This window comes from Triticum aestivum, chromosome 1D (assembly GCF_018294505.1).
Source record: "Triticum aestivum cultivar Chinese Spring chromosome 1D, IWGSC CS RefSeq v2.1, whole genome shotgun sequence".
Classification (NCBI taxonomy): domain Eukaryota; kingdom Viridiplantae; phylum Streptophyta; class Magnoliopsida; order Poales; family Poaceae; genus Triticum; species Triticum aestivum.
In genome coordinates this window covers 378803467-378814607 of record NC_057796.1, presented here as the reverse complement: position 1 = coordinate 378814607, position 11141 = coordinate 378803467, and positions in this window count along the sequence as shown.

The window sequence follows — 11141 nt, the reverse complement described above, 5'->3', positions numbered from 1 at the left end:
GGCTCCGTGGCGCACGCAGGCGAGCAACTGGGCGGCGGGGCGGGGCGGCGGCGGGATCTGGCGTCGTCCGCTCGGCCTAGATTTGGGCCCTTCGGGCCCCATCTGGGCCTGGGCGGGCCGGCGGCGGGGATGGCTCCGGTGTGGCTTCTAGGAGGCGGGGGAGATGCGACGCGTGGCTGGGTGCCGGCGGCGACGACGCCGGCCTGCCGCATCGCGGCCGGCGGGGCTTAACGGGTGTGCTTCGGGCCTGGCTGGGCCAGGGGTGGCCCGGCATGCCCCGCTGCCGCGTTCGGACGGCTACCGCGACGGTGTCGGAGGCATGGGCCTCCCGCACGATGGCGGTGGAGGTGGTTCCCTCCCGCTCGGCGTCAATGTTGCTGCTCCCGTCGTGGTGAGCTTCTCTCTGGTCCTCTTGGCCTCGTGGTGGTGTTCGTAGCGAGGTGGCGTGAGTGGCGGCGCTACTGCGTTGGCGCATGGTGGTGGGCGACGGTTTTGGCGGGTCGGTTCCGTTCGGTTGGGCGGTTGGGGTTGGAATGCAGGAGAAATCCCTGCCGGCTTCGGCCCCGACGCGGTGACACCTGCGGGTGCCACCATTCCTCCCTGGAGCGTGTCGGTGGTATCCACCCCCCACCTCCCTCCGCGTGCCCGGGGAAACCTGAGGACTCGTCCGGGCAGCAGCGTCATCGACGTCGCATTCCTTCTTGGAGGTGCTTCTTGGTACGCGGCGGATCCGAGCCTCGGCCGGTGGTGTTTTGTTTTCGGTGGGCGCCGCGGTGGCGGGTCATCCGCGCTTTGCCAAGCTGCCGTGGTTGGCATTTGTTTCTTCTTCTTTTTCTTTTGGTGTGTTGTGCTGCTCGCCACAGCGTTATCTGTACTCGGTGTTGGTTGCTTTGGAATACAAAGCGGGGGGAAACCCTTTTTCGGTAGGCACGTGGACTCACTCATACGGAGATACTAATCAATGAGATCACCGGGAACTCCGTATGCAAGCATCTGAATAGCTGCAGCGTATTTCTGATAAGAGGAGAAGCCAATCTTTCCAAGGGCATCCTCCTTGCACTCAAAATACTTATCGTATGCCACCACCCCCTCCCGGATACGGTTGAAACATGTCTAGCCATACGAAAACGGCGCCGGAATAGGTGATGTTTGAAGAGAAGGTTGGGGGTCTCGAAGTAGTCCTTCCAGAGTAGGAAATGACCACTCTCTCTCTTGCAATTCAATGCCGGAGTGTGCCCTAGGATCAAGCCCTGGAACATCAGCCGCTGCCTACTAAGGTGGTCATGGATGACCAACACAACAGACACAAGCTCCTCATCGTCGGATGAAGAATCATCCGAGTCGCAAAAACAATCGTGGAAAAAATATTGTCGACGGAGTCCATTTGTACCTTGCAGGCAAACCGTCGAACAACGTGTGGGCGTCGTCGAAGAAGCTGGCCGGTGAAGAGCCTCGCGACTCCCCGGGACCTAGTAGCAGGCACTGTCGGTGTCCGGCAAGCGTGACGGCATTTGGCGAGCGAGGTCGCCGTGCTTTGTGCGCTTCAGGTAGGGCCAAGCGGGGGCAAGGTGGTGCTGGTGGCGACGTCGGGGATGCTGCGGTGGAGGTGGGGCAAGGCGATGGTGGTGATGACGTTGGAAGATGGCGTGCTGCGGGGGACATATGTGGGTGCGGACGGCTGGCATGGGCACCATAACTGGGCGGCGGGGGCGACGGGTGGGGCGACCAGGTGTGCTGGTTGTCGATGGGAGGAAGATGGAATGGGCAATGTTCCACCGACTCACGGGCCAGGGGAGGAGTAGGCGAGTGTCGCGTGTGTACGTTTCATGTCTCCGCCGATGCAAACGAGGCCCAAATTTGGGCTTGAAATGGGTCGCGCGATAGACAAAAAGCGGACGCACGTCCGTTTGGGTCTGCACGTTGGGCCGACTTTTGTATCTGTTTTGACCCAAACGGACACGCACAGACGAAATGGGTCACCGTGTTGGAGTTGAGCAACTCCAACATGGTGACCGAAAAGGACACCAATTTTGTCCGTTTGGGTCGCCCGTGTCCATTTTTTCATTTGGGTCGGCCGGTGCGCCCAATGGGGCAGACGCATTTTATGACATGTTTGCCCCAGCATTCCATCAAACACCTGGTGGGTGAACTGCCTCGAGCTCCTGCGCCGCCACCTTGAGTTCCCGCGCCTGATACGTGTCGCGCTGCCATGCGCTCCCACGTCACCGCGCACTCGCGAGCTCCCGCCTCGCCGCAGCCGTGAGCTCCCATGCCATCCGCGTCTCGCCGCAGAGGCTTCGCCAGCACCGGCCACCACATGCAACGCACGCGGGACGCAGAGCTCCCGCATGCCATAGCATGCGCTCCGCGACGGCGCGCAGCCGCCGACTGACCCACGCTACGGAGCTCGAGCGTAGCGGCCGGGCGAGTGCGGGCACGGGAGCGTGCACGGCTATGGGCTCCCGTGTCGTGAGAGGGAAGATCGGCAGACACCCATGGCCACCTGCGTGCGAGCTCGACGAGACCGGGCGCGCGCGGCCAGGAGAGCTGGCCGTGTGCGGGGGAGGCGAGGCCAAGCGCGGGGAGGCGAGGTTGGGTCTGGCATGGGGAGGCGAGGTTGGGTCTGGCATGGGGAGGCGAGGAGAGGCCAGGAGCACCGACCAGGCGAGTGCGGGCATAAGAGCAGGCACGGCCGGGCGTGCCCGCCCCATGAGAGGGGAGGTCGGCAGCCACCCATGGCCACCGCGTGCGAGCTCGACGAGGTCGGGCGTGGCTAGGAGCGCCGGCCCGGGCGAGGGAGGTGAGGTTGGGCATGGCACGGGGGAGGCGAGGCGGGGCCAGCAGCGCCGGCTGGGCGCATGAGAGGCGAGGCCGGGCACGACAGGGTGAACGCGGCAAGGAGAGCCGCCCGGGCGCGGGCGAGGCGAGGCCAGGAGCGGCGGGGCTAGATGGCTAGCCAGCAAGGAAGGCGGGCGTGGCCGACTACTACTACTCCTGCCCCGACGGCATGGTCGCGGCGTCGGATCCCACCGGAGGAAGAGCTGCTGCACCGTCGGTGTGCCCAACTCCGCTGGCACTGCGGTATGCTCTATGCTATGCGCCGGCGTGGGTGAGCGAGAAAGAGAGGGAAGGATGAGAGAGAAATGGGTGGGATGGGTGAGTGAGCCCTTTTGTTTGGATGACAGATGGGCCAGCATCGATATGCAGCGGACGCAGCCAGACGAAGAGGACACAGAAAATGTTCACTTTGTATCCACTTCGGACCCATTTGAGTCTCAAATTTGGGACTAAAATGGGTCCGACCAAACGCGGAACGAGAAAATGGGAATGGGTATGCTTGTGGGCCTTGTTTTTTATCCGAGCGGACGCAAACGAACACCGACGGACAGTTTGGGTCACTGCATTGGAGTTGCTCTTATGTCTCACGGCTGCCCTCCCCCCTCCATATCTCTCCTTGTCCAAGAAATCTTGAGTAACTTTCTCTTCTTGACTGGGTATGAACATAGAATCTTGAAGGAAATATGCCGTAATGGCAATAATAAAGTTATTATTTATTTCCTTATTTTATGATAAATGTTTATTATTCATGCTAGAATTGTATTAACCGGAAACATAATACTTGTGTGAATACATAGACAAATAGAGTGTCACTAGTATGCCTCTACTTGACTAGCTCGTTGATCAAAGATGGTTATGTTTCCTAACCATAGACATTAGGAGAATGATGTGATTGACTTGACCCATTCCGTTAGCTTAGCACTTGATCATTTAGTTTGTTGCTATTGCTTTCTTCATGACCTATACATGTTCCTATGACTATGAGATTGTGCAACTCCCGAATACCGGAGGAACACTTTGTGTGCTACCAAACGTCACAACGTAACTGGGTGATTATAAAGGTGCTCTACAGGTGTCTCCGAAGGTACTTGTTGAGTTGGCATAGATCGAGATTAGGATTTGTCACTCCGATTGTCGGAGAGGTATCTCCGGGCCCTCTCGGTAATGCACATCACTATAAGCCTTGTAAGCATTGTAACTAATGAGTTAGTTGCAGGATGATGTATTACGGAATGAGTAAAGAGACTTGCTGGTAACGATATTGAACTAGGTATTGAGATACCGACGATCGAATCTCGGGCAAGTAACATACCGATGACAAAGGGAACAACGTATGTTGTTATGCGGTTTGACCGATAAAGATCTTCCTAGAATATGTGGGAGCCAATATGAGCATCCAGGTTCCACTATTGGTTATTGACCGGAGACGTGTCTCGGTCATGTCTACATAGTTCTTGAACCCGTAGGGTCCGCACGCTTAAAGTTCGGTGACGATCGATATTATGAGTTTTTCTGTTTTGATGTACCGAAGGTAGTTCGGAGTCCCGGATATGATCTCGGACATGACGAGGAGTCTCGAAATGGTCGAGACGTAAATATCGATATATTGGACGACTATGTTCGGACACCGGAAGTGTTTCGGGAGGTTTCAGACATATACCGGAGTACCGGGGGGTTACCGGAACCCCCCCGGGGAGTTTATTGGGCCTATTGGGCCCTAGTGGGAGAAGAGGAGGGGCGGCCAAGGGCAGCCGCACGCCCCCTCCCCCTCTAGTCCGAATTGGACAAGGAGGGAGGGGGGGGGGCGGCGCCCCCCTTTCCTTCTCTTCCTCTCTTCCTTCCCTCTCGTCTTCTACTCCTACTTGGAAGGGGGGAGTCCTACTCCCACCGGGAGTAGGACTCCTCATGGGGCGCGCCATAGGGGGCCGGCCCCCTCCCCCTCCTCCATTCCTTTATATACGGGGAGGGAGGCACCCCTTGGAGAGACAACAATTGATCATTGATCTTTTAGCCGTGTGCGGTGCCCCCCTCCACCATAATCCACCTTGGTTATATCGTAGCGGTGCTTAGGCGAAGCCCTGCATCGGTAGCATCATCATCACCGTCATCACGCCGTCGTGCTGACGAAACTCTCCAGCGAAGCTCTACTGGATCAATGGTGCTTTCATTGAGAGTTCCACTGTGCCGTCACCGTAAGGCTTGATGGCTCCTTCGATCAGCAGTGCCGTATGGTATCTCGGGTAGGGGGTCAAGAGAGACTTCAACGAGTAGGGTTAAGACACCGGAGGGGGCTAGGGTTACACAGAGTCGGTTACAAGGGAGGAGATCTACATATCCGTATCTAGAATGCCGGCAAGGTGTGACGAAGGGCGGATCCAGCAAGTCTAGAGGGGGGATCCTCGCCGGTCATGCCTCTCACTTACGACGTGATCCGTCACTGTAAGGCTTGATGGCTCCTTCGATCATCGGCAACGACGTGATCCAGGGTGAGGTTTTCCTCCCTGGACAGATCTTCGTATTCGGCGGCTTCGTACTGCGGGCTAACTCGCTTGGCCATCTGGAGCAGATCGATAGCTACGCCCCTGGCCATCAGGTCAGGTTTGGAAACTTGAACTATACTGCCGACATCTGCGGAGACTTGATCTTAGACGGATTCGAGCCCATGTCAGGTGCGCTGCACAATCACGACGAGCATGATTTAGCTCTGCCGTCGGACTGTGTTCGGGAGATCACACCTGCAACTACTCCGGCCCTCAATCCGGAACAAATTGCGCCATCTGTGGACGGGTGGATGGACCCCGCCACGGAGGCCGCACACTCAGTGGCGATAGCGCTGAATACTGACTTTACCTCCTACGAGACCCGTGTTGCCGAACCGTTGGATTCGTCCCCGGCCACGGACCCCGAGCCGCTTGTATCCGTGCCCATCAAATCCGATTGGGCACCGATCATGGAGTTTACCTCCGCGGATATCTTTCAACACTCGCCTTTTGGCGACGTACTAAACTCGTTGAAGTCTCTCTCCCTGTCGGGAGACCCTTGGCCGAACTATGTCCGGCTAGAATGGGATGCGGACGACGAAGAAATTCGCGCCCCACTCACCACCCACTTAGTAGCCACTGTCGACAATTTAACCGACATGCTCGACTTCAGCTCCAAAGACATCGACGGTATGGACGACGATGCAGGAGACGAACAAGAACCACCGCCCACAGGGCGCTAGACGGCCACCTCATCGTATGACATATACATGGTGGACACCCCCAAAGAAGGGGATGGCGACAAGACAACGGAGGATAATCCCTCCAAGAAGCAACCCAAGCACCGACGTCAGCGGCGCCGCTCTAAGTCTCGCCATAGCAAAAGCAGTGATACCGGCACAAGAGACAATAACGCTCCGGATAGTGCCGAAGACGATGATAATCCCCTCCAGCCAGACCTCGAGCGGGAGGATGAACAAGCTAGCCCTCCGGAATAGGCAACAAACGGAGAATCAGAGGATGATAATTACATGCCTCTCTCCGAAGACGAAGTGAGCCTCGGCGACGAAGAATTTGTCGTGCCTGAGGATCCCGTCGAGCAGGAATGCTTCAAGCGCCGGCTTATAGCCACAGCAAACAGCCTGAAGAAAAAGCAACAACAGCTTCGAGCTGATCAAGATTTGCTAGCGGATAGATGGACCGAAGTCCTGGCAGCCGAGGAATACGAACTCGAGCGCCCAACCAAGAGCTATCCAAAGCGCAGGTTGCTACCTCACCTCGAGGAGGAAGCATTGAAACCTACATCACCAGCGTATGATGCGGCTGATCGGCCACCTCGTGGCCGAGACAGAGAGGCATTTCAGCCCGAAGTCCAACTCGCACCCCGCCGCCAATCAAACAAAAATACCAAGGCCCGGGGCAACACGCGGGACCTGCGAGACGTATTGGAAAACAAGGCAAAACATGCAAGATCGATCTACGGATCACGGGGGTGCGCACCGACGCGGGACGATGACCGTCACGCCGGATACACTAAAAGCAAATCCGGCCGGGCTGAATACAGTAGACAAGACTCATATGAACTGCGTCGTGATGTAGCCCGGCACAGAGGCGCCGCACACCCCCTATGCTTCACTGATGAAGTAATGGATCACGAATTCCCAGAGGGTTTTAAACCCGTAAATATTGAATCATATGATGGTACAACAGACCCCGCGGTATGGATCGAGGATTTCCTCCTCCACATCCACATGGCTCGCGGTGATGATTTACATGCCATCAAGTACCTCCCACTAAAACTCAGAGGACCAGCTCGGCATTGGCTGAATAGCTTGCCAGCAGACTCCGTTGGCAGTTGGGAGGATTTGGAAGATGCATTCCTTGACAACTTCCAGGGCACTTATGTGCGACCACCGGATGCTGATGACTTGAGCCATATAACTCAGCAGCCAGGGGAATCGGCCAGGCAATTCTGGACCCGGTTCCTAACTAAGAAAAACCAAATTGTCGACTGTCCGGATGCAGAGGCCTTAGCGGCATTTAAGCATAACATCCGTGATGAGTGGCTCGCCCGGCACCTCGGACAGGAGAAGCCGAAGTCTATGGAAGCCCTCACGACACTCATGACCCGCTTTTGCGCGGGCGAAGACAGCTGGCTGGCTCGCAGCAATAACACATCAAGAAGTCATGGCACTTCAGATACAAAGGATACTAACGGCAGACCGCGTCGTAACAGACACAAGCGCCGCAACAACGGCGACAACGCCGAGGACATGGCAGTCAATGCCGGATTCAGCGGCTCTAAATCCGGTCAGCGGAAGAAGCCGTTCAAAAGAAGCAATCCGGGCCCGTCCAGTTTGGACCGCATACTCGATCGCTCGTGTCAAATTCACGGCACCCCCGATAAGCCAGCTAATCACACCAACAGAGAATGCTGGGTGTTCAAGCAGGCCGACAAGTTGAATGCCGAAAATAGGGACAAGGGGCTGCATAGCGACGACAAGGAGGAGCCCTGGCCGCCGAACACAGGAGGATAGAAGAGGTTCCCTCCACAAGTGAAAACGGTGAACAGGATATACGCAACCCACATTCCCAAGAGGGAACGGAAACGTGCACTAAGGGACGTCTATGCGATGGAGCCAGTCGCCCCAAAGTTCAACCCATGGTCCTCTTGTTCGATCACCTTCTATCGTAGGGACCACCCCACTAGTATCCGTCATGGTGGATCTGCCGCACTAGTCCTTGACCCCATCATCGACGGATTTCACCTCACTCGAGTCCTTATGGACGGCGGCAGCCGCCTGAACCTGCTCTATCAGGATACAGTGCGCAAAATGGGTATAGACCCCTCGAGGATCAAACCCACTAAAACCAGCTTTAAAGGTGTCATCCCAGGTGTGGAGGCCCATTGTACGGGCTCAATCACATTGGAAGTGGTCTTCGGATCTCCGGACAACTTCCGAAGCGAGGAGTTAATCTTCGATATCGTCCCATTCCGCAGTGGCTATCACGCACTGCTCAGGCGAACCACATTTGTGAGATTCAATGCGGTACCGCATTATGCATACCTCAAGCTCAAAATGCCAGGACCTCGTGGGGTTATAACAGTCAATGGAAACACAGAACGCTCGCTCTGCACGGAGGAGCACACTTGGGCCCTCGCAGCTGAGGCACAAAGCAGCCTTTTAAGGCAAACCGCCAATTCGGCGATAAAGCCCCCGGACACCTTCAAGTGAGTCCGGAGTAACCTGCAACAGGATCGCCTGGCACGTTCAGAGCTTGCCTAGCAATTCGGCCCCCGTCCAAGTCCCAGTCAAGCGATGAAATCTGTGCCGCGCGTACATAATTACGCACTAAAAATACCATGGGCACAGGCGGGGGCACGACCAGGGCACGTCCCACAATGCGGCCCAACCGCCCCAGGGGCTGTATACCTTTATCATTTCCTCTCTTTCAGGACCTTACTCTCTGGAAGCCCTTTCCGGCAGTCTGATTGCTGGACACATTACGGGAAGGAACAACCAAGGAGGCAAGAATCTAAGACGTACAAGGGAGTCCCCAGGTGGTCTCTGATAACAATCGAAGTACACATTTTTAATACCCATACGCAGCTTACCTTGGATAGGACATGTCAAATAGTCCTATTGTTTGCTTATTGCACTACTTGTATCAGTACGCTTCGACGTATTATTTAAATAACAATGCATAACATTAGTCTATTATTGCATTACCCTTTCTTTTTCTTGTCTGTTTATTTACGACAACTTGCACTCGTACATTCTGGTACGACCAGTACGCCAGGGGCTTCAGTATACCCCATAATACGACGTGAGAAGTCCGAACACTTTTGACAGTGCGGCACCCCGAACTTATAGCATTATATGCATCAGCTCCGAATCATGTCTTGGGTCAATAGTTGGGTTTGCCCGGCTCCCATGTTTTGGTACCTTACGTTCCGCAATATCGGCTAAGGTAGTGCTGGGAGAACTACTACAATTGTGTCCCGGTTCTTCCGGACGAGCACCTCAGTAGAGAAAGCCGAAAACTGACTGTCATGATAAGGCGAGAGCTGGTCGCTGTTCGAGAGGTCTCAAGTCCTTAAAGACTTTTCCGCTTCAGGCGAGGAGTCGGCCTTGCCCGACTTAGGCGTATATAGCGCCCCAAATTCGGCCTTCCGAATACTAGGGGCTTCGCCAAAATTTAAAATTGTAGACTTCTATGGCTAAGTGAGAGTGATAAAGCCTTATAGTCCGATTGCCTGGTTCGTTGTGCTGAACACCTCCCTCGAAGGACCCAAAATTGGGATAAAGAGTGCTCAGGTTTATCTCGAACACCTCCGTACTAGTTACATGGGGGCAGAAGCGGACGACTGGCCAACTCTCAGATTTTATAAACGGCCGCACAGAAGGTAATATTCTAAATTCACAAGCGTTGCATAGCACAAATGAACTCGTTTCATATTACAGGATCGCATGAGTACATTTCATTCGAATATTACATCCTTAGTACATTCCTCCGCCACAAGGCGAGAACCCTTCAGGACACTATTATAATACATCTCGGGGTGGCGATGCTCCTTGCCTTCTGGCGGCCCCTCCTTCACCAACTTCTTGGGGTCCAGCTTCGCCCAGTGCACCTTTGCTCAGGCAAAAGCCCTGCGCGCGCCCTCGATGCAAACAGACTGCTTTATGATGTCAAGCCGCGGGCAGGCATCCACAAGCCGCCTCACCAGGCCAAAGTAGCTATCAGGCAGGGGATCGCTAGGCCACATCCAGACTATAAGACCCTTCATGGCCTGTTCGGCCGCCTTGTGGAGCTCGACCAGTTGCTTCAGCTGGTCGCTCAAGGGCATAGGGTGTTCGGCCTCAGTATACTGAGACCAGAAAAACTTCTCCGTCGAGCTCCCCTCCTCGGCCCGGTAGAATTCCGCGGCATCTGATACACTGCGGGGTAGATCTGCGAACGCTCCTGGAGAGCTCCGAACTCGGGTAAGTAAAAGGAAATTTTCTCTCACATGCTTGCTTTGCATACTGAATGCCTTACCCGTCGCTATCTTCTTAACCGCCTCAATTTCCTGGAGGGCCTTTTGGGCTTCGTCCTTAGCATGTTGTGCGCTTTCGAGGGCCTTCGCAAGCTCGGACTCTTGCGTCTTAGAGTCAAGCTCCAAGGACTCGTGTTTCTTGACGAGAGCCTGGAGCTCTTGCTGCACCACGCCCACCCGGGCCTCTTGTTTTTCCCGCTCAATAAGCTCCTTGGCCGCCTTGTCCTCAGCCTCGGTCAGCGCCTTCTTCAGGGTCTCCACTTCGGTCGTGGCCCCTGGCAAAATTCATGACGATCCTATGATCTAAGCAACCACCCTTGTTTTTTTCTTATCAACATACAGACGGGGTATAACTTACCTTTGTTCTCTTCGAGCTACCTTTTGGCAAGGCCGAGCTCTTCCTTGGACCGCTCAAGGTCCCGCCTCAGTGCGGCGACCTCCGCAGTACGTGTGGCAGCGGCTAGCAGTGAAGCCTGCATGTGCACATAGACATATTTCGATTAGACTCCTGCGGTTATTATTTGATCCTCTATTCGGCCTTTCTTCGCAAAAGCCGAACAGAGCATCAGGGGCTAGTGTCTATGAGGTAACATTCTCTTATAATCTGGTCACTTACCTGAAAGCCTGTTAGGAGGCTGGCACAGGCTTCAGTCAGTCCGCTCTTGGCAGACTGAACCTTCTTGACCACCGCACTCATGATAGGCGGTGTTCTTCATCAATGGAAGCGCCGCGAAGCGCTTCCAGCAAGTTGTCCGATGCCTCTGGATGGACAGAGGCCACCG